This window comes from Lepus europaeus, chromosome 20 (assembly GCF_033115175.1).
Source record: "Lepus europaeus isolate LE1 chromosome 20, mLepTim1.pri, whole genome shotgun sequence".
NCBI lineage: Eukaryota > Metazoa > Chordata > Mammalia > Lagomorpha > Leporidae > Lepus > Lepus europaeus.
In genome coordinates, this window is record NC_084846.1 from 42,854,427 (window position 1) to 42,878,802 (window position 24,376).

A 24,376-nucleotide genomic window follows, 5' to 3' on the forward strand; every position below is an offset into this window, starting at 1 on the left:
ATATCACGAATGTATTCAGGGAGAAAGGAAACAGCATTATATATGCTTTGGGGTGAGGAGTTTGTTTCATCAGCTTATATCAAAGTTCCTCTCTACACCTTCAAATCTACTTTCTGGGATTTCTGAAAGATTCATCTTTGTATTTCATGAGCTTCCTACATAAACTGAACTGTGACTGAGGTATACTAGGTAACTGACTAATTATTATTTCAATGAAAACTTTAATTCTGTGCGCTTTTGGAAGAAATTATAGCTGCATATTAAAATAATGGTTTCATTCTCAGTTTCCTTCCCTCCTCACAGTAAAGAAGCCAATTTTATGAATAATTCCTAGCAATGCCCAAGTTAAAATCGTCTGGTGTTTTGGAAGCTAAACCACGGATGAATCATCGTATTGATGAATGGCCACACAAATTCAGACCACACAAGACTTCCAACTGGGCCTAGGGTAGGTCAAGGAATTGTCAAGCATTTCAATTTCCTTAAGGAAAAAAAAAAAACCTGATTGTTCAATTAATATTTTAAACTTATAATCTTGAAGAATTGACTTTACCTAATATTGCTTCGTGGTCCTTTTTTTGTTCTCAGTCTTCAACTCAGGTAATGATCTGATTCAGTTAAATGACTGATAATAGTTACCACAGGGTTGTTTTAAAAGTTAATTGTGGTTACTCAGAATAGGGCATTGAATAATGTAGTTTATTTTTTGTATTTGTTATGTTTCATTAAAATGATTTAAAGATTTAAAAATTCCAAAAAGTAAATTATACACCAAATATATGCATGATGTTGTAACTTATAAGAAGTTTTAAAATGAGGGGCCAAGCTCTCCTTGGAAAATAAACTACCTTATTATTATGTGATGCTACTCTTTATCCCTGTTCATTTTTCGTTTTCTGAAGTCTGCTGTTTGTGCAAGCATTGTGGCACAGGGAGGTAAGCAGTCATTTGGGACATGCACATTACATATCAGAGTGCTGGTTTGAGTTTCAGTTCAGCTTCCTGAAGCAGCAGATGATGGCTCAAGTATTTTAGTTCCTGCCACTCATGTGGGAGACATGGGTAGATTTCCTGGCTCCTGGCAGCAACCTGTCCAGCCTTAGCTGTGGCACCATCTGGGGAGTGAACCAGGGGGTGGAATACCACTCTCTCTTTGTCTCTCTGTTTCTCTCTTCACTCAGCCTTTCAAATAAATAAAGTGAATATTGATATAGTCCAATTTACTATGCCACTGTTTTGAAATTCTGTTTTCCTGGGTCTATGACTGGGTGCGTGACATTAATTTTGGGATAAAGTCTCATTACTGCTTCTTATATTTCTTACTCTCCTTTATCGCTTCGTTTTTCTCTTGTATTCCCATACCATAAATATATGTCCCGTAGTTGAAATACTCCATTTCCTTTTAAGTGATTTTTCCCTTTACTTTTCCTCATGCAAGTTTCTATTAGCATATATTCAATTTCAGAGATTCTTTTCTCAGTTGTTTAGAAAAGACATAGAAATGAACTTGCTAAAGGCAGCCCTCATTTCTATTTGAGTGTTTTTGACCTTTAGGCTTTCATTTTTGTTCTTTCTTAGAATTTCAATCTCTCTGCTTATATTAGTCTTCTGTTCTTGCATGCTGTCTCTTTTTTTCTATGTATCTCTTATAAGGCATGTTCATCACAGTTTTTAAAAATTCCTGGGTTGGTAATTCTCACATTGCTGCTATATCTCAGTCTGATTCTAATGTTTGCTCAGTCTCTTTAAACTGTGTTTTCTTACCCTCCAATATGCTTTGCAATTTTTTATTGATAGCTATACATGATATACCAAATAAAGAAAATTGTGGTAAATAGACTTTTTAACCTATTGGTAAGGTAGCAGGGGAGGGACGCATTCTATAATCCCATGATTAGGATTCAGTCTTTGAGTGAGCCTGTATCCCTGGGCAGTGAACTTTATAAGTAATCCTATTTCCTCTCTCCCCCAACTGAGACAGATTGGATAGAGTAAGCTCTTAAAGTTTATTCTATGGAATGCTAGAGGGAGCTAGAGGTAGGTGTTTTCCTTTGTCCTTATCAGTTGGGCACTAATAAATCCCCAATAGGTTCGATTCTGATAAAATAGTTTCTCTGGAGGGCAGGCCTTGCTACGAAAAACAAAATTCTTTAATGCTATGGTATATTTTAAAATGGTTACTTGACCTCGCCTTCTGTCAGCTAGTTGAGAAGATTTTTCTCAGTTGTTCACTGTGTAAATCTGGTGGAGTTTCTAGAGGTAAAACTCACAAAAGTGTGACACCTCCAATACCTGGTCCTGCTGTTCTTGTCTGAGAGGTTTATTCACACTGAGCTTTCCATGGGTTTTAAACTCCAATGGCAAAAACGTAGTCAAAATGATTTCTAGATCAAGAAATTAGACAAAGTAGTCTATCAATCAGGCATTGAGACTAAAAATGCTGATTATTCTCAGTTTCTTCCCTTCATCCCATCTATGTTTTTCCTCCACCCTATTCTTCCCTTCCTTATGCCAGGTATTCATGCTTCATTCCTCTGGCTTCCTGTTGAATTTGATCAATGGGAGGTTCCAGATGGACATTAAAACATGAAATGAGAATCAGCGTGAGATATCTCTTTCCAACTTGCTGTCTGTTGTTTCATTTCTATGAAACTGTAGCTCCTACAGTGGATCCAGGTCCACAGTTCCAGATATGGCTTTGGCACCAGTATTTCTTCCTTTTGCCCCTTTGACAGAGGAGTGCTAATGGGTTCTCTCTGATGGTTGCCCATGGATATTTCAGCATCCCCCATTTCCCTTATCCTAGGCATGTCTCTAAAACATCTCTTCATTAACTTTTCTTCCATTAACTTTTGTTGTCTACTCAAACTGTTGCTGATACCCTATATAATTTTAAGATCAATGAAAACATCCACTAAACATTTTACTTTGTTAGACAAACAGCTTCCAATTAGTAAAGAATAACATGAAAAAATTAACAGAAATGCAAAAACAAATATGGTTGTGAGCAAATAAGACCCTTGTCTTCTTTTGGTTGCTAGACTATACTTTGTAGTATGTTCTCTGTCTTTTCTTATGCTTGTTTATCTGTGAATTTTGATTAATCATGGTTATATGTAGGTTTATATTTTATAAATACATTTTGTGTATCTATATGTAATATTATTTATGATGCAATATCTAATAACTTACAAATCAAACCAATAAGCTTTACTTCTGCCATGCCTTATTTCTAGAGCTTCAACTTGTGTGAAATAGTCTTGTTCTGGTTTATTCAAGCACTTCGTATTTACTGTGTTGGAAGTTGAGTCCACTCATTCCCCTCCAAACTTTCTTCTCTTGTGTTGTTTTTGTTTAGTTAGTTTAATGCTCTAATCACCTAAGTTGGAAAAATGGGTGTTATCTTTCACTCCCCTGACCCCCTAAGATTCTCTGTCTAGTTAGTAGCCAGGTTCTGTTAATTATATCCCATAAGTGTCTCAAATTCCTGATATATACATTGATTCTCACTGCCACAGCCTTAATTCAAGCTCTCAGTGTGCTTTCCCTTGACTACTGCAATGGCTGTTTTTAGCCTCCTCTCTCTATCCCACTTTTAGATTATATAACTCTCTACTTAATAGTTTCTGTCTCCTATAGCAACATTTTTCAAACTGATGGTCATGATACCTGCGTGAATCTTAAAATCCATCTAGTGGGTGCATGCATAACCACACACAATATGATTGAAGCCAAATTTTATGCAATAATGCTAAACTTACAAATCAAACTACATGCACATCCTTCTAGAATTTTTATTCTAAATTTTTGTATCCCATTTCAGTTTTGAAAAAAATGATAACCATGACCCACTAAGGAGTGATTTAAGTGTGGTCTATGAACAAAACATTGAGCAAACTGATAGCCCTAGTACAGCATCACCAATTTTCCTATTCCATCCTCATTCATACATATATGCCAACTCTGTTGCAGTCTTTTTGTTCTTGAATTTCATTTTTCTGTAATACTTTTTCTGTGTGCATTTAACATATCCTATTATAAGTTAATAAAAATATTTGTTAATGTGCTCATATTCCCTCCTCAACACTGAACTTCATGAGATTAAAACTTACTCACTTGATAAACTCATTATAGCATAATGCCAGAAAATTCATGTGATCAATTTTATTAATTGATTCAATTTATTTAATGGAGTTTGCATTCAATAAGCCACAGCAGCAAGGATTTTAAAGGAATTACTCTGATTAAGGATATCTACTCAGAGGAGAGTCCATGTCTGGGGAAATTGACTTTGCCAAGTATTAGCCTAGTACTTCATACTTATTATTATTTTTTATTATTTTTTTTGACAGGCAGAGTTAGACAGTGAGAGAGAGACAGAGAGAAAGGTCTTCCTTCCATTGGTTCACCCCCAATATGGCCGTTACAGCCCCCACGCTGCACAGATCCGAAGCCAGGAGCCAGGTGCTTCTCCTGGTCTCCCATGGGGTGCAGGGCCCAAGCACTTGGGCTGTCCTCCACTGCTTTCCTAGGCCATAGCAGAGAGCTGGATTGGAAGAGGAGCAACTGGGACAGAATCCGGTGCCCCAACCGGGAGTAGAACCCGGGGTGCCGGCACCACAGGTGGAAGATTAGCCTAGTGAGCCACGGCACTGGCCCATACTTATTATTAACAGGTAGGAGTATATTTAATTTTTAAAAAAACTCCAAGCCTACTTTCAAAGTGGTTGCACTATTTTAGACTCCAACCCATAGCCTGTGATGGTCCCAGTTGCTCCATATCCTCAGAAGAACTTGGTAAGGTCAGGCATTTTAATTTTACTCATAACAGTGACATATAGTAGAATTTCACTGTGGTTTCATTTATATTTCTATAACTACTGATGATATTGCACATCTTTCCAAATACATGCACATACTGTTCAGATACTTGTGTATTGTATTGTATCATATTACATTGGAATGGAATAAAGAGAGAGAAAGAGAGAAAATTGCTATACACTGGTTCACTCCCCAAATGTCCACAATGACTGAGTGGAGGCCAAAGTTTGGAGAAGGGAATTCAATCCATGTTTCCAATATGGGTGGTGTAAACATCACCACTGCCTCACAGTGTCTGCATTGGCAAGACACTGGAATCAGAAGGTAGCGCTAAGAATAGAAACCAGGTACTCTGATGTGGAGTGTGTCTTAACCAATAGACCAAACACCCACTTCCAATCTTTTTTTATAATTTATATAAAGGGAAATTTTCATGTATTCGTTTACACAGTTTTAAGAGCATAATGAAACTTTCCACCATGCCCTCCCTCCCTCTATCTCTCCCACCTTCCCTCCTCCTTCCTTTCTTAATTTCTTTTAACTTTTACAATGACAAGCAAGCTTTTGTATTTATTTTTCAAATTTATGTTTTCCAGATCTTTTCATTTATTTTCTCAAGGAAAATTTTCTATTATTCTTTTCCTTCTATCTTGTATCAGCCAGGGTTTTCCACAGTGGCAGAATTAATAGAACATCCTATAAAGAGATTTATTTTGAGGAAGTGGCTCTTGTGACACAGGAGCTGGCACGTCTGTAGAGCGGGCTGACCAGTAAGAATCTCAGGTCAGAGTTTATGTTGTAGTCTTGAGTGTGAAATTCATAAACTAGGCCAGCAAACGAGAAACTCAATGAGATTTAGTTTTTACAATCTTGACACAGAATTTTTCTCCAGGAAACCACAGTTTTTGTTCTTACAGCTTTCAACTGATTGAGTGAGTCCCACCCTCATTCCTGAGGGTGATTGGGTGATTTTTACTTACAATCGATTGATTATTTTTATTTTTATTTATTTATTTTTTTGTTAGTGAGAGAGAGAGAGAGAGAGAGACAGAGAGAAAGGTCTTCCTTTTTCCGTTGGTCCACCCTCCAATGGCTGCTATGGCCAGTGTGTTGCAGCCCGCACGCTGCGCCTATCCGAATCCAGGAGCCAGGTGCTTCCTCCTGGTTTCCCATGTGGGTGCAGGGCCCAAGGACCTGGGCCATCCTCTACTGCTCTCCCAGGCCACAGCAGAGAGCTGGACTGGAAGAGGAGCAACTGGGACAGAATCTGGCGCTCCAACCAGGACTAGAACCCAGGGTGCTGGCGCCGCAGGCAGAGGATTAGCCTAGTAAGCCGTGGTGCCAACCGATTATTTTTATTTTCTAAAGATTTATTTCTTTATTTGGAAGTTAGAGAGAGGGAGAGACAGACACACACACACAAATACACACACACAAAGAGGTAAGGAGAAAGAGAGAGAGAGAGATCTTCCATCCCTTGGTTTACTCCCCAGATGGCTGCAATAGCCAGGGTTGGTCCAGGCTGAAGCCAAGAGCCAGGAGCTTCTTCCAGGTCTCCCACAGGGGCCCAAATATTTGGGCCATCTTCTGCTGCCTTTCCTAGGCCAATAGCGGGGAGTTGGATTAAAGCAGAGCAGTTGGAACATGAACCAGCACCCACATAGAATGCTGGCATCACAGATGGCACCTTTACCCTCTATGCCACACCAGTCTCCCCGTCAACTGATTTTAAGTGTGACCCACATCTTAAAAGCGCCTTCAAAGCATCTTGTAGAGAGTAGTGTTTAGCCAAAGAACTCTTCACCATCACTTTTCCAATTGACACAATTAACCATCACATATCTAAAAGTTTTTCTTTCCTATTTCTTATAGTGCTGATCTGCAGATGATGAATTCTTTCAATTTTATTTGTCTTGAAAACTTTATTTTACTGACTGTTTAAAAATGCATTTTTCTTGGTATCTAACTTTTTTCTTTCAGTATTCTAAAGAATGCTATACTCACTTGTGGCTTTCAGTTATCAAGGAATCTACCTTTATTTTTGTTCCTCTGTAGATTATTTGGGGGTTCTCTAGTTGCTTTTCAGATTTTCTTGTTACAAGTTTTAAGTCATTTGATTATGATGTTCCTTGATGTAGTTTACACTGTTACTTGTATTTCCACAAATTTGGGGAAAAAAAATCATATCTTCTAATTGAGGACATGTTGTTATGTCCTCAGGTTCTATAATCTATTCTGAAGTTTTTAATTGCCCCATTCAATGTATTTTTCATCCTAGGAACTTGTAACTATATATCTATCATCTATATATTAATGCCTGATAATTTTTTTCTTTGCTAGTCTTTGTAAATCCTCACTGAGAACCTGCCTATGTGCCAGGCAGAGTGTCAGGCACTGGGGGACACAGGGGTAAAAATAGATAGATAGGGTGTTGGTTAGATTGACTAAAATAAATAAGAATAATTATTGATTATAATTTGTGCTAAGAGGATAATCCTAGAACATTCTCTGAGGAAGTAATATATAAATCTTTCAATGTGAAAATAATTCATTCATAGAAAAATGGCAAAGAGTTTTCTAGAAAGAGAGAACTATAGGTCTATAGGCCCTGAGGGTAGTAAACTTGTCATGTTTCAGTAATGGAAAGAAGGGCAATAACTTGAAGTGGAGGTGGAAGATAGTAGTAGAACAAGAGACCAGATAGCCAAATCCAGTTAGTTTTTCTGGAGTATGATAAAGAACTTGAAATTTATTCTGAGTCTAATGAAGAACTGTGGCAGTATCACCAACAGATGAGTAATATAATTTGACTGAAATTTTAAAAAAAATTACCCAGTTTTTATGTGGAGAATAAGAATTGAAAGAAAAGAATAAGTGGATTAGTTAAGAAGTAGATGTCGCAGTCCAGATGAGAAATTATTGGGGTTTGAATTGTGGTGTCAACAGAAGCACAGAAAAATCAGATGTTTTTTAGAAGCCTATTGTAATGATAGATTGAATGGAAAGGCCAAGAGAACAGAATAATCAGGGAAGACCCCTTGATGTTTGGCTAGACCAACTGGGCATGTGGCAGTGCATTTATTCTAATATGGAAAAGACAGCATGCAGCAGACAGAGGAGGCATGAAGAGGTGCATTTACACAAGTGAGGCGTGAAATGTTTCCTACACATAATGAAGAAGACAACTAATTAAATATCCAAGTCCAGATATTAATATGGATGATACCCACTTATAGATGTTCTCTAAAGTTAGGAGATAGGTGAAATCTTCACAACAAAACATATTGATAGGAACTAAGACCCAGGCCTAAGTCCAAGAACACTGTCATTCAATTCAGATAAAGAAAAAGGACCTTCAGAAGATTAAGAGACATTGGGAGGTAGGAGGGCCATGGGGGTGACTGTGGTGTTAATGAAGCCAAGGCCAGTGTTCAGTTGTGTGAGATGCTACTAAGAGGTGAGAGAAGAACAAAGACAAAAAGTTCAGGGCTTTACTCAATCAAATAAAAAGAGATCTAACTTTGATGCAAATTAAGGCCACCTGTGAAGCATGAATAAATTACTGAAAAAATGGTCATAATAAAATATGCAAGGGAAAGAGACATACGGATTTTGATGAACCTTCTAAAAATGGCATTGTACATAGACACTCTTTTAAATTCTATTTTCTGGAAGAATGATGCCTGGTGTTAGCAGGTACATTTGAGGAAGGATCTTTACATGTGCAAATGAATACATAAGGCATGCTGTTGCCTTTGGAGAAGGTTGTTAATTTTCTGTTGACTTGTTCTAAATATAGAAAGATGGAAGGCGATTGCTGGGAGGAATAATGGTATTTAAAATGGCCTCTCTCTGAACACTTTTACCCAATAAAAGTTATTTGTGGAAGGTGATGAAAGTAAAGAATTAGGTCCCTACAGAGGAGAAGACCAGTGACAACATTCAGGATGATGTGAAAAGACAAATGGAAACATGCCTTGATCACCGACTGATGAAATTCCGTGTGAAGAAACATCAAATAATGAAGACAGGGTCGAAGTTCCAGGGAAAGGAACTATATAAAGTCAGGCGATATTAGGAGAGAGAGAGGTTTCTGAGGGCCTGGAAAAATAAATTCCCAAGTCTCCAGCATAGATTGAGAATAAACAGTTTAAAGAAAACACAAAACCAGAAAAGGCCTGAATGAATAAAAAGGGAAGAGGGGCTGGCGCTGTGGTGCAGCGGGTTAACGCCCTGGCCTGAAGCGCTGGCATCCCACATGGGCGCCTGTTCAAGACCTAGTTGCTCCACTTCCAATCCAGCTCTCTGCTATGGCCTGGGATAGCAGTGGAGGATGGCCCAAGTTCTTGGGCCCCTGCATCCGCGTGGGAGACCCAGAGGAAGCTTCGGGCTCCCGGCTTTGGATCAGCAGAACTCCGGCCATTGCAGCCAACTGGGGGAGTGAACCAGGGGATGGAAGATCTCTCTCTCTCTCTCTGCCTCTCCTCTCTGTGTAACTCTGACTTTCAAATAATAAGAATAAATCTTTTTTTAAAAAAAAAAAAGAATATAAAGGGAAGGACATTGCTAGAGGTCTCCGTAAGGGATTCACGGGTTTCATATAAACTGGGGTAGTAATTCTTGTCACATAGTTATAGAATGCAGAGAGATGGCGAGTGTTGAGAGCTGGGTCTGGGGTCTGTGAGGTGCTCAGTCCAGTCAGAGACAGTGCAGCACCTTCTGACAAGGCTGTACTGGGCAGCCCATATGTGTGTTGAGCAATTCCAAGGGATTACGTCATTCACAATGGAGCACCTCCCTGGTCTTTTTGGAAAATTTTAGGTGAGGAATGGGACAGAGGACTGAGGTTAGGGGCAGCGGTGGTTGCCTGACTCCTTTAGTACTTCTGTGGTCCCCTGTTACCTGCCTCCCTACCGCCCCAACCTATGTGGGAATTTAGAATATCATGTCTCTGCTGTTACTGTGTTCATCCTTGTTGTGTTTAGCCAATCTTTCTGTTAAGTTCCTTGAAGATAGGAGAGTCTATTTTTTTTTTTTTTTGATAGGAGAGTCTATAGTAGTCATTTTGCTATCCACAGAGTCACAACTCAGGATCTTTAGTGTAGAAGAAAATCAGCAGAACTGGTAGCTTCAACCTTCACCCAAATATGAGTGGCTTTTCACCAGAGGTTTTTCAGCAACCTGGAAGAAGACATTTGAGGTTTATGATGTGCTGAATCTACATGCTTGGGGTTCTAAAAAAGCACAAGGTCACTATTTTAGTCACTACTCAATATGTAGTCATTATTATGAGACATGTGTTTAAAAAGATATTTTCTAGCATTTCTTTTTTGAATATCTGCTTCAGAGGTGTGTCATTGTGGCTGACCAGTATTAGCCTGACTGATGATTACTGCAATTCTGTGTTTGTGTGTCCTTACATGACTGTGGAGACAAGTCCACAGACTACCTAATTAATGCATTTAAAAAAGAATTCCCCCAAAGACAAGAAAGAACTTGTTCAAAATTACAAAGAAATGATCTAATACAAATGCCAGTGTTTCTTTTTTTAAGCCCACTTAAAAAGTACATATATTGTACTTTTTACAATGTACCCTACAGAGGATTCGTTTATTGCATTTTCCAAGCGCCAGTTACCATAGTTGTTATTCTTACCATTTGACCATTTAAATTCCAACAACTCTCAAGTTATTTTCTTCGATCAGCAGATGAGGAAACTGAGCTTTGGAGAGGTTAGCACTAGGAACTGAGTGAAGAGCTGACAGCTCCAGTTGGGTTTTCTGACTCTAAATGACATATTCTTTTTCCTAGAACTACATTCATTTGCCTTGTAGTAAGAATTTAATAAATACTGAACTGAATTCATCAATCTAAACATAAATCATTCTGTGAGAAGTTATGACCAAAATATAGCCAAATGTAGCCAAAATGAGCTTTGATTTGCCTCTTCTTATTCTTTTAAAGTGTGTAAGATAATTGTTTTTCTCACAACCAAGACTTTTCCAATCAATCATAGGTTCTCAGATAGCCCTCAAAGCACTTAAACTACAAACAAAACCACTGAGAAATTAATATGTCCAGATTAAGATAACTATAAACTTATTTTTTTTGTTTTAAGGTTAGACTCCTGTTAAGGCCTAAATTGGGCAGCCACTCACCACCTGGGAATGCGTGTGTTCAGCATCTTTGCTACAGTTCTATTTGGCCAGTGACGGGGACTGCAGTAAACTGGCACCTTCCCACCTAATGCTAGTTCTCAGATGGTCTCTTCTGGGCTCCGTTTCTTCTTCATGAATCCCCTGCCAGTAACCCTCTCTGGTTGGCCTTCAGCAGCTCTAGTTCTTATCTGTATGTGTATGAAGAACAAACTCACATACCCTGTGTTCTGCCATGGAGGAGAGATTGATTGCTCCCAGATGTAGTCTTCTATTCTCTCTGCCCTGCCACAGACAACATTAAACCTTCTCAGGCATGACTATGCCTCGAATCCAAGATGGGCCCACACTCCAGGAACACGCTTCAAGCTCTCCATATGGCTCTATATTTGAGGAAGAGTAGGTAGCAATAACCCATTCCCAGATTTATGCCCCCTCCAACAAACCCCCTTAAGGTTGGAAGTGACTCACTCACATGGCAGAGAATAGCAATTCTTTCGAAACTTCACAACTCCTCTGCACACTCTGATCCCCTTTTATGGCCTTTATTTGAGAAAGACTTTGAGGGGTTAGTTCTCCACTGTTTGCTTCATGAATTCTGCATTTTGGTGAGTGGGCAGATCATGGTTCCAATTCAGAGATGAGATTCTATGAAGTGTGGTGACATTCTCCCACATGAGGTGCTGCAGAGTTTCATGACCCAGGCTAATTTAATGGGGAAATGATCCACCTGGACCTTTCGAGGGGCCCCTGTCTGCCTCAGGTACTAGAAAAAGAGTTGAAACATAATAGCACCGGTTGGGTTCTTTAGCTTTGATGGATCTGGCTTAGTTGGCAATTTACCACTTAGATCTCCAAGTACCTCTAGAACTCTTTTATGAAAAAACGAGTCTGCTTTCTTAAGAGGCTTTTTGTGCCATCATTTCTCCTCTTGTAGGATACAATTGAAAGAAGATGAGAAAAAGAATTCTTAGACTTCTCTAAATTGGCAAACTTCATGGGAAACCCTGGAAGTCTCTTGGCGTCTCTTTCAAGCTTCTTATATGTTCAGGTAAGTAAGATCTGACATGCTTCAAAGTGGCAAGTAGGGGCATAGGCTTGTTAACAGAATTAAATTCTGTTTGTGGAATAACACAGTAAAGAAGAAATTGGCAGAGTAAAGACAAGTAAACAATGTCAGTGATAGAGCATTAGGATGGAAGATGTCCAGCACTGACTGATGTGCCTCTCAGAATTATAATTGGGTATAAAATTCAAGTCAGCAGCTTCAAGGTCAGAACAGAATGACATTGCTTACTTTGGAGAGACAGTAACTTGCCTCACATATGGATACTTGAAAGAATAAAATGTTTGCTTTCCTAGTAGTGTCTTAAAAGCACCATTCAATGACCAACAAAATGAAGAATTTTCAGAATAAAGGGATAAAGAAGAATTATAATATTAAAAATTTCAATATGTCAATGATTGATTGCTTTAGGGATAGTGATGGTGAACGATGAATAAAGATAAAATTTCTAACCCAGGTAAATTAAGTGTTGATAGAATGATTAATTTGAGTGGGGAATTTCAGAAACTTAACTACTTAAGGAGAGGAAAATGTAGTTTAGGATATTAAATCCTGGAAATCAGAAGAAAGAGTAAACTTGAGAGTCTGAATGTAAAGATAAGACTGAAAACATTGCTTTGGGCCACTGAAGGAAAAATAGATGAGGAGACAAGAAGAAGGGACATTGAAATTGGGTGGATGAGCAAAGCTAGAAAAGGAGTTGGGAAGACAAAACAGGACAAATAATCTCCTGTTTCTTTCATTACAAAACGCAATGACAGCCCTTCTGTGTCACATTAGCTACAAAGTACAATTAAACTTCTTTGTCACCAAATATTTGGTATTGATATAATTTTTGGAAAATTGAGTTTATAATATAATTCAAAGAAGTTGGTTTTCTGTGCAGATAGTTAACAGATCATCATTGTTTTAGCATATATAGAAGGCTATAATCCAATTGTTGTTTAAATTCTGTTTCTATATTCTTTTGTTAAGAATTTTGGTCACAGAATGACAAAAAAATCATAGTTTGTCCAGGACTATCTCAGTTTTAGCAATGAAATTCCCACGCACTGGGACATCAGTGTCAGGCAAACTGAGATAGTTGGTCATTCTAGTTCTGTGTACCAGTAAGACTCACAGAAACTTGGAAGCAAGTTTTTACATAAGTGTATGTGTGTTTACAGTGTGGACCTTTATTATTCACAGATTATGCAGGGGTACTTTAATAATCATTCACAGATATGTTTAGAATTGTGAAAAATTTGAGTCACTTGATGTACATATTTCTGAGCTGAGATCAAACAGGGTGATTCTCTGCTTCTTCTAGCTCTTGTATTGTAAGCATCGGCCATTTTTGCAACCTGTTTAGTGCCACGTTTCCCATATTTTATACTTTTTGTTGGTTATATATCGACTTGTTGATGTAAATGTCACAGAGGCTCACAGGAACTTAACCCCATGCTTTCTCCTAAGAGCAATGGGTTTAGTATTCTTCAATTCAATGTCATAGTGACTTTACAGAGCATTACATATCATAGATAATGAGAATCAACTATGTAAATAATATAAATACATATGTGTACATATAAATGTAATTTTATTCTCTATGCTGAATCTTGATTTCTTCCAAATTGCTTTTCTTCAGCCACATGAAATGGTTCCATCAGTTATATGATAGTGTTAGAGGTTTTTCTAATGATAAAAGTAAAAACCTAAAAGGCTGATTTTCTCAAAATGCTTTGTGTAGCATCCTGTTGACTTTAAATTTCATTTTATTGGGAAAAATCAAGTGTGTCAATATCCCTGGTAATCTTTTTTTTGGTTGATCAGATTATTCAAAGAATATGCTTTTCAAAGGGAATACTTTTTCAGTTTTATACATATATATTATCATCAATAATTTCCATTTTGTAAATAGATCTTTAGAAATAATTAAAAGGGATGATGAAATGTTAAGCAATTAAGATTTTCAATGTAATATAGACATATCGAAAAACTGTCAAAAGCCTAAATGTTCAGTGGTCAGTTAACACAGAAAAGCATGCGAAATAATCCAGTGCTATAATATACAATTCTCAGCTATTATGTTTTTTTAAAGATTTATTTATTTATTTGAAAGTCAGAGTTACACAGAGAGAGGAGAGGCAGAGAGAGAGAGAGGTCTTCAATCCACTGGTTCAGTCCCCAATTGGCCACAATGGCCGGGGCTGCACTGATCCAAAACCAGGAGCCAGGAGCTTCTTCCGGGTCTCCTACATGGGTGCAGGGACTCAAGGACTTAGGCCATCTTCTACTGCTTTCCCAGATCATAGCAGATAGATGAGAAGAAGAGCAGCCAGGTCTTGACCCAGTGCCCATATGGGATGCCAGCACTTCAGGCCAGAGCATTAAACTGCTGTGCCACAGCACCAGCCCCATCAGCTATTATGTTAGTATGTATGTGTGTGCATTCTCGCACACATTCACATAAAGAGATATGGAAGAAATCTATTCAATCTATTAAAATACTGTATAAATAGAATTACAGAATACATATATTTTCTCTGAATTCATATATATATATATATATATATATTCACAGAAAAATAGCTCTAGGAAATCGAAAACATTATAGATAGCAGAAGTAGAAAATTCAAAATGTGTTAGAAAATAAAGTAAATGAATTATTCTAGAAGATAGAAAAAAAAAGAGATGAAAATCAGAAAAGAAGGCTTAAGAAAATAAAGGACCAAATCCAGAATGTCCAACATCTGGATAATTTTTCTCTCCAGAGACAGAACCCAAAATGTATTAAAGCAAATGATTAAATACATATTTTAAAAATATTCAAAATTACGTTATTTAAAAGGCTTAGAGTGTCCAAGAAAGATAAAAATGATCAATATCAGGATGCATTATTTTGAAATTTTAGATTGTTAGAAATAATGAAACATTAAAACATCCTCCAAAAAGAAAGAGAGTTTACACTGATGATTAAGAACAAAATATAACCTGACCCTTCCAGATTAAACTTAAAGCAAAAAAATTTTTAAAAGAGAAATGTCTTTAAGATTTTGAATGCAACAGGATTCTTTTGTAGAATTCTATACCTAGCCAAACTAACAGTCATTTGAAAGGATAAAAATGAAAACATTTTCAAGCATACAAAGTTTCAAATACTTTGCCTCCTCTATACCTTTTTCCAGGAAATCATTAGCAGATATTTTCTACCAGAAGAGGTGGTAATCTAGAAAGAGGAAGACAGGGCTCTCAGAAAATAGGATAGTCAAGTCAGAAGGGAAGCAACAATGCATAAGGGAAAATCTTTTTTTTTTTTAAAGGATTTATTTTATTTATTTGAAAGACAGAGTTACAGAGAAAGGTAGAGACAGAGAGAGGGGTCTTCCATCTGTTGGTTCACTCCCCAGTTGGCCACAATGGCTGGAGCTGCACCAATCTGAATCCAGGAGCCAGGAGTCTCTTCCAGGTCTCCCACGTGGGTAAAGGAGCCCAAGGACTTGGGCCATCTTCTACTGCTTTCCCAGGCCATAACAGAGAGCTGGATTGGAAGAGAAGCAGCCAGGACTAGAACTGGCACCTATATGGGATGCTGGCATTTCAGGCCAGGCTTCAACCCACTGTACCACAGCGCCAGCCCCAAAGAAGGGAAATTCTAAGACAGCAACAGTGTCCCAGAATTGGAGAAAATCAGTCAAGTTTGGGAAATGTATGATTCAAGAGAAAGGCATGCTGAGGGATGTTATCATTGTATTTGCTGACTTAATAGTATGATATTTTTAGCCTGTCAGAATGGCTAAAGGAATTATTTTCTCAAAACAAAAAAGCATTAAAGAGGAAGTCTTGAGACACAGGAAATAGAGAACCCAAAAAGGAGAAAGCAAAAGGAATTGCAGGGATAATGGACGGGAAGTTCCAGAATGACAGTTATGAAAGGGACCTAGAGATGGTTCAAAACAAAACAAAGCAAAAAATCAAGGAAAATAGTGATCATTGAAGTGATTTAGCTTGCAAAAAATTAACCCAAAAAGTTTTTGGGAAGATATTTAAATAATTATCAATCTGTAATATAAAATCAAATTAAAAAATAAAGGCATGTATTAACTTCAGGAAATACAAAAGGAAAGAAGAAATCATAATCATAGTAAAACATTATGTTCACTTGTGAATAATATTTTCATAGCTTAATGCTGACAGTGAATATTGACTTAACCTCAAAATACCATACGCATCCTATGAGTATGAGAGAGAACACAGAGGAAAAATAGTAGTATTATGCAGCCAAATCCTAATCTATGAATATAGAAAGTCATGAAATAATGTCTAAACTTGCTAAATTAAAAGCAATATACTATTATGTAAGAAATATGAAGTAGTGCAAATATGGGAAATAAAGAGTGAATGAATCAAAAGTCACCACAGGGCAGCAGGACCATAGCAAACAAAGAGCAGTAGGGAAAGAAACCTTTCTTTCTAACAAGCCCTGTGGTGTAATCTATTTTTAAACTTTCTTCTGTATTTATTATTAAATAAACTAACAATGGACTTGAAAATATACCATTTCACATTTCTCTTAGCAAAAAGTATCTGATATTGCCTGATAGCAGTAATGCTAGAGGCCTGGATTAGTGTGATCATCTGGTTCAGCAATTTTGACCAAATGGTTTGCTTACTCTCCAGGTACTGCAGTTGTGCCTGCCCCAAGAGTAGAACAAAGGAAGTTTTCTAGAGCTGGATTGCAGCTACCCAGACCTCCCAGTATTTTGGCTAAGAGTACCCTTCACTTAACAAAGAATTATGACCAGGATTGGGTTGCAATAAGTTAACCTCTCATTTCATTTAATTCTTAATGTTGGATTGGTACTAAAACCTATTTATGGGTTTTTCCCTTTTTTTTACTTTCTTCCAGGAACATTATCTGGCATTCTAAACTTGGGCAAAGTCTGTATAAGGAACTTCTAAATCTTGGCAAGAAGTATAAATTGTTAGAGATCTCATGAGTAAGACCAAGCTGTGGGATGTTTCAGTATTGACCTTCAAGATCTTCTTTTCCAACCCCCTCATTTTGCACGTTACAGGAAAATGCAGCCAAAAAGAGCTAAGTGGATTATTCAAGGCTGTGTAGCTTACTAATAACACAGAAAGCATGAGAAGTTGGGTTTCCTGACTTTTAGTTCACTGGTTCTTTTATTGCATTACACTACACTGTATTGTAGCAAGCTACATTACATCACACAGCACTACAAAATACTAAACAATACTACACCATACTATTCTATATTATGTTACACTCCCTACAACAAACTACAATGTACCACACTAGGCATATTATACCACTCTTTCCTACACTATTTCCATTGTACTGTATTATTCTACAGTGTACTCCACTACACTATAGCACTGGATTCTATACAACAACACTATAATTAAATCAAAGAAATAAGTTTGAATGGCTTCTAAGCTCTAAACTTTTAGATTTAATCCACAGGAGTCCACTAGAAATCCCACCCCTCAAGCTTAGTCTAGTTCTAAATCTTGAGCTAGAACTGAATCTGTCCTTGTTCCACATTGCCTATGCCCCTTGTAGTTCTGTAGTGGCTTTGTGATTCAGTTCCCTTCCATGTAGTGGGTTGCCATGTTCTTTCTTGATTTCTAGATCAAGAAATCCAGGCTCATAATCCCAGACCTGATTCCTGGTATCCTCCACTGTTAACTGCCCAGCTGCATGGTGTTTCATTTTGAAGTCAGACTTATGTTAATGACTCCTGTTCGTAAGTCTCTTCTGTTTGCTGAGATCTATAGGGCTGAGATTTGATGAGGAGTTTTTTCAGCTCCTTTTTTTGGATTTAGAAGAAGCCTACAGCCCATTTCTTATCTTTTCCTCCCTCTACTCCTTGAATTGGAGCTGTCCATCAAATTGGATTTGTCCAACCTGTGCCAAGAACATCACTCCCACCCTTAATGATAGCAGCAGCGGCAGCAGTAGAAGTAGTAGAATTGGTAGTAGTAATAGGAGCAGCAACAGCAATCCACTAAGAGTTAAGTTTTTGACAGAGAATTTGCATTTGGCCAAAATCTTGGTCCTAAAATTCAGATTTGGATTTATCACTTTCCATCTGGTGGCCTGAGTTTCAGTTTTCTCACATAGGTAATGGGGATAATAGTGACACCTATTTCATTGGATATTCATGAGGATTAAATATAATTATGCCTAGCAGACTTTTTGCACAATATCTACCATCTAGTAAACGCTGAAAAAAAAAATTAGATGTATTATTTCATTTCCTCCTTTAAAAAGAGCCTTGGTAACATTATCTGAAACTGAGGTTCAGGCAGGTTGAGGACCTTGTCTGTGATAACAGTTAGAGAGGGTGGAAAAGAGCCCAGAAGCCCATGTTCTCATTCCTTCCTCATCCTGCATCTCTGGTACTCAAGCCCCTGGCCAGTCTGACTTTCTGAGCAATGCTCTGCCCACCTGTTGGGCGGCTCCAGCTCGGATCCCCCCTGGTGCCAGGCGTCTGTCTGAATCGTGACAAGAACATGTTGATCCCTGTTGGACTTGTGCCTAGCCCACCCAGCAGAAACTTCCCCACCAGCCTCTGCAGCAAGGACAGCTCTCAGCTCCCGTTCCAACCTACAGAGCAGGGCTAGTGCCAACTCTGCTCCCTGCCTCAGGCCTGTCTGGATGCAGGTAGGCTGCTCTGACTCACTGGAGAATCCTGAGTTCTGACTAATCCTTTGTCTAATGTCTTTTGCAGGGTCAACATTGCAGCCACATATGGAAGGGGAGCAAGCAAGAAAGAAAAGGGGAACAGGAAGAAAGCTTGTGTTTACTATCACCCCCATGAAGTCAGCAGGAAATGGCTCAGTAGAGATCAACCCCCATACTGTTCTGAGGAAAAGGGAGTGATGGTCTCTGCCCAGTGACTGAAGAGTTAATCACGACCAGGTAGAGAGTTTATCATATGGAGTTCTGTGTTTGAGTTTTGGAGAATTTCCTTTGTATCATCGCAGCACATTCACTTCAGTGCCTGTGTCTATTTTAATAGCCTGGAATGCAATCCCCCTTACCCATTATTCTCTTTCACTATGGGTTTTTCCGACCCTCGGGGTAGATGTATGCTTCTAGCCAAATGATTACTCAGTGAGTCTTCGCCAAGGGATGTTCTGTTCCAAGAATGACACATCTCTTTGGGGATGACTTTCTACCTAACAGGGGTGGGTGGGAGGTCAGGGGAAGCCCCTACCCGGAGAAAATAGTTTCTTTGTGTGCTTGAAGAAAAACACTCAGATGATGAACAGCCTGATTTGGGGGCTGTGTGTGGGTGAGCCACTCCAGTGATGTCGTCCTCAACGCTCCCTCATAAGGAGAGATTATGAATTTAATGAGCAGAAGAATTCTGACAAGCCTTAAAGCCAAAGGCAATTAGCAAAGGATGAATAACTTGAATTCCTTGCAGTTATGAAATCATTTCTTCCTGAAGACATTATACTTGCATGTATCTTTATAATATTTTCTCTGTACATGTACACCACACATGAGAATATAGTGCATCCTTTTATTTGCATTTACAAGTATTTGCTATCATGCATTCGTGGCACACCAACCCCAGGAGATGCCACATGACAGTAAAGCACCATGGTCAAATCCAACTGGAAGTGCCACATGCTAAAATAGTATCAGGTCTATGCACAAAGGCTTTTGGGATACTAAATGTTCTGAGAAATCTGCATTGAGGGTCTTGCTCAATTTTATTGGCCCCGAAATTCCAAATGTGGACAAGAAAACATTTTCTCCATCTTAACATCACTAACGCTCCCAAAGTATCAATGTTCCACACAATACAGTTGAGGGAATGTTTTTATATTGTAAATGTGACAGTTTAAGTCTTGTGAGGCAAGCAAAAATGCCCATTTCTTTGATGATGCAAATGCCTCAGACATTTTTACTTCTATTAATATATGATTTTTTGAGATATATGATATGCTTTTTAGAGCATTTGAGATGACGGTAAAAACTTTACTCTTTGAGGTGGTTTGATTTTTAGAAATTGCCTTCATGTAAACATATGTCTATTAAATGAGGTAACTGATTAAGCAAGGTCATTATTAAGTCAATAGCAAAATATCTTTGTATGACTGAAATAAATAACTATGGGGGTCTTTATCACTTAATAACTGAATTATTAAACTAAATTCTGGACAAGATTCCACAACTATGCTATTTTCAACCTTTAGCCCAATTACCACCAGACCAATCTTTCTGTTCTTTTTATTAAAATATTTATTTATTTATTTGTGTATTTATTTATTTATTGGAAGCAGAGTTACAGAGAGAGGAGGTGAGACAGAGACAGAGACAGAGAGAGAGAGAGAGAGAGAGAGAGAGAGAGAGAGAATCTTCCATTTGATGATTCACTCCCCAACTGGCCACAGCAGCCGAGGCTGTGCCAAGCCAAAGCCAAGAGCCAGGAGATTCTTTCAGGTCTCCCACATGGGTGCATGATCCTAGGACTTGGGCCATCTTCCATTGCTTTCCCAGGCACAATAGCAAGGAGCAGGATTGGAAGTAGAGCAGCTGGGTCTTGAACTGGCACTCATTTGGGATGCTGGTGTCACAGGTGGAGGCTTATGCCACAACACAGATTCCTAGACCAACTTTTCTAAATTAAAAAAAAATAGGCAGTCACCCTCCTTGATCAGGTGTTGGTGGTCCCTGGAGTCAAGTCTCTCCCTCCTTGCCCAGTTTTAAAGATCTTCCAGAATCCATCTATCCTATCTTATTTTCTTCTACTCTCCTAATCAATGACATTGCCACACCAGTGTTATATCAACATTTCCTAGATTCTCCCTGTCTTGTGCCAATTTTCAGAAATATTTAATTTTGTCCCTTGAACCAAATTATAATTAAGACTCAAAATATTTCTTATTTTTTCTTATAGCTTTTATTGGATATGCTCATATTCATTAACATAAATGTTCTCTAGATATCTTCAAGCTTTCCAGGCCATACCATTGGTGACCATACTTTCTAATACAAATATCAAAATATTCAGTGTGATGAAAAGGGACCTTTGGAAGAGTGACAAAATATCAGAAATCATTCTAGTTTTGGAATATCTATGATAACCTCAGGTATGCTACACATACTATGTTACACATGCTGCACAATCTACCAAATAATTATATAACTTTGTGTTGCTGAATCAACAAATTTATAAACTACCAAGTGCCCAAGCAATATGGTTCAGTCCTGCTGACCTCCTCTTGCACATCACACAAATGAAGGCTTCTCAAATCTTTTCAGGTATAAGGAAGCATAAAAGAATACATTGTAAGTACTTCCTAAAATGTATTATTTTCTATTTCAGAGTTTCAGGGACAACAGTAGAGTTTGTCAGTTTCTATTTAGATTGATATTTTGTTGATTTATCCATTTACTCTATCCTACAAACAAACTCTTTGGCATCTATTAGAGAGATACACAGGGTGTCGTGTGCAAGTCAGAAAGCCACTTAATTTTACTTCCAAATGAAATGACAAATCAGGATGACCTACAGAAATAAGAATTCATAGCCCTAATGTCTCTCTGCTCCCACACCTGCCTATAGCCCTTCTGTGTACTCCCACTAGTGCTCTGAGGGCATGACTCCTCCCTGGAAAACTCTGTTATGTAATGTGTGACTGAGCTCTGGGTAACACTGTAGGTGTGGGATGATGCCAAATCTTCATGTACCGAAGGAGAAGGATGTTTATCATGAGTTGCAACACTATGGATCCTCAAGTGATATTTCTGATCCTAGTGAATTTACACTTTCAATCCTATGTTACTAGTAAATTAATAAGTATTACAAATTCTGATCCACTGGCATAGCACCACAGTGGCAAATCCCAGGTTGTGTTTTACACATTTAGAAACATTTCAAAGTCAGAAAAGACTTGTCTGATAATTCCTCTCCAAGAATCCTACCTGTCCTGTTGAAAACTGAAGAAGTTATAGAATCTGAGTGATTGAGAAACTCTGGAGCCTGTAGGAGGCCAGAACCTACATGTGTGAAGATTAGAAATAAACATGTATAAATAAAATGCACAGTTGGGCTCACTGAATGAGCCTGACCCTGAGTAATGCATACTGTTATTATTATTAATTATTATTATGAGGATAGCCACACGATCCTGATATGCTGAAGTGACCTCTAACACCTTTATTCTAGAAAGTGCTGTCTCCAAATGGTCTTTCAGATTTCAAAGGCATTTGGAACTGGAAATGAGGCGGCAGAGGGCAGCCACTGGGCTAGATGAACAGCCATCTGTAATGTGACAGTAAGCAGAAGATTAGAGAGTAAAGACAGATTGTTCTTTTACCTTGGTGAAAAGTTAAGATAGGGGCCTGCGCTGTGGCATAGAAGGTTAAGCCTCTGCCTGCAGTGCTGGCATCCATATGGGTGCCAGTTCAGGTCCCAGCTGCTTCACTTCTGATCCAGCTCCCTGCTAATGCACCTGGGAAAGCAGCAGAAGATGGCCCATGTCCCCTGCCACCCACACGGGAAACCCAGAGGAAGCTCCTGGCTCCTGACTTCAGCCTGGCCCAGCCCTGGCCATTTGAGGAGTGAACCAGTAAATGGAAGCTATCTCTCTTCCTCTCTCTCTGTATCTCTGTTTTACAAACAAATAAAAATAGATCTTAAAAATTAAAACAAAGAAAAAAAGTTAATTGATCAAAGTTAAACAGTCTTCTAAACTTGTACAAATTCAGAGGCACCTATGTGATTCAAATTGCCATCAAGTTTTAACCTGTCCATGATTATATAGAAAATGTAAATAAGTAAATAGAATATTGCATTTTTTTTTCCTGGAAAGAGAAACTTTACTCTTAGGGCCACTGCATAATTTACATCCAAATTGTGCTGATCTTAAGAGGGAAAGGGGTCATTATTAATATTGTATGTTGGAACAATAGACGAAAATGGAGACTATGTTTTGTTGGGATTTAGAATGTATCCTGAAAAATTAAAATGAAGACAGTACTTGAAAGAAAGCATGGAATATGATAGATGCAAAATGAAAATAACAGATCACTAAAAAGTGCATATGATTCTCAGATATGTTATAAAATGCTCCTTCTTGAACTAAAGGCAGTCAACTGTTTAACAACAATTTTGATGGAGAATTGATCTTGAGATGGTCAGCCCCTTTGGAAGGGTTTGTGCACAGAAGCCCCAAGCTCTGGTGTTTTCCACAAACTGGATGAAGACTGACTTTGGCTCCAAGAGGACCTTCCTTTCCTCCCCAGTGGTGATCAGTCACTCTGTGTTTAAAACTGAAACATTCATTTTAAATACTACAAAAATGTGGCACGGAGCGCAGGCAAGGCATCTGTTCCAGCAAAATGTTATGTTTTGATCATTTTCAAAAATGATTTTTCTGTTTTTAAAGAAAGTGTGTGGACATGGAGATGAGTCAGTCAATCTGAGGGGTACTGTATGCTGGGTTATTTTGAAAGCTGCAAAATTTAAAAATACATGGAAAAAAATAATTTTCTTTAAATATTATTTCAATTTTATTCTCTGCCTTAGTATTTTTTCTTTTTTTAATCTTTCCATAGCATCAGATTCATTGCCAGAGAGGAGAAAAGTGCTACCCTTCAAGGAAGCTATAGAATTATCATCATATGGAATTCTGGTTACAGGTCTACAAAAATGCTTATACTTAAAATCACAGACCTAGGTAAACATTATTGGAAAAGAATGTTCTATCTTATGTAGTGGTGATTTACTTAGATAAGAACATATATTTGTATTTCTTTATGAAATAATTCCTTATACGTTAATTATTGCTAAAAATCAATCTATCCCCTGACTAGGGCTTCTACCACTTAATAGTAAATCTACTATTCAAGTGTAATTATACAAAAATTGTATTGTAACCTCAATTATTTTCTATTTGATTGATATATCATTTCACTTTCTAAAATGAAATGCATTTAGTTTAATAACATTAATGATTATTCCTTGAAAATGTAAATTATTCTCCAGAATTAGAATATGTGGATTTCAATATAGCAAATTTCAGTAAAATGTCTTGCTTTCTCTTTTTGTTTTTTTCTCAGTATTACAATTTTCCTTTTCTGTGGAGCTTCAAATGTAAACCCTAGTGTTCCATCAATGATCAGAACTTAATCTCATTTTGCCAGCCTGACACCCTATTCTAGATGGAACTCACAAGTTCTAGTACAGAAGAAGCTCTGACTTGCTATGTCTTTCACAACAAATCCCCTATACTTTTGGTGTCCATTTTAACTGGAAAAATTGAGGTAATTAACATTTATGTATTTCCTGATAGACTACTGAATTCT

The 24,376-nt window shown here is 37.9% G+C and overlaps 1 long non-coding RNA gene across 1 annotated transcript; it reads left to right on the plus strand.

The window, feature by feature from the left end:
• Positions 1-376: 376 nt before the first annotated feature.
• LOC133750089 (uncharacterized) lies at positions 377-23,735 on the plus strand. Its single transcript, XR_009864643.1, has 4 exons — positions 377-448; positions 11,914-12,027; positions 18,780-18,970; positions 23,627-23,735. It is a non-coding gene; the product is annotated as an uncharacterized LOC133750089 (long non-coding RNA).
• The last annotated feature ends 641 nt before the right edge of the window (positions 23,736-24,376 follow it).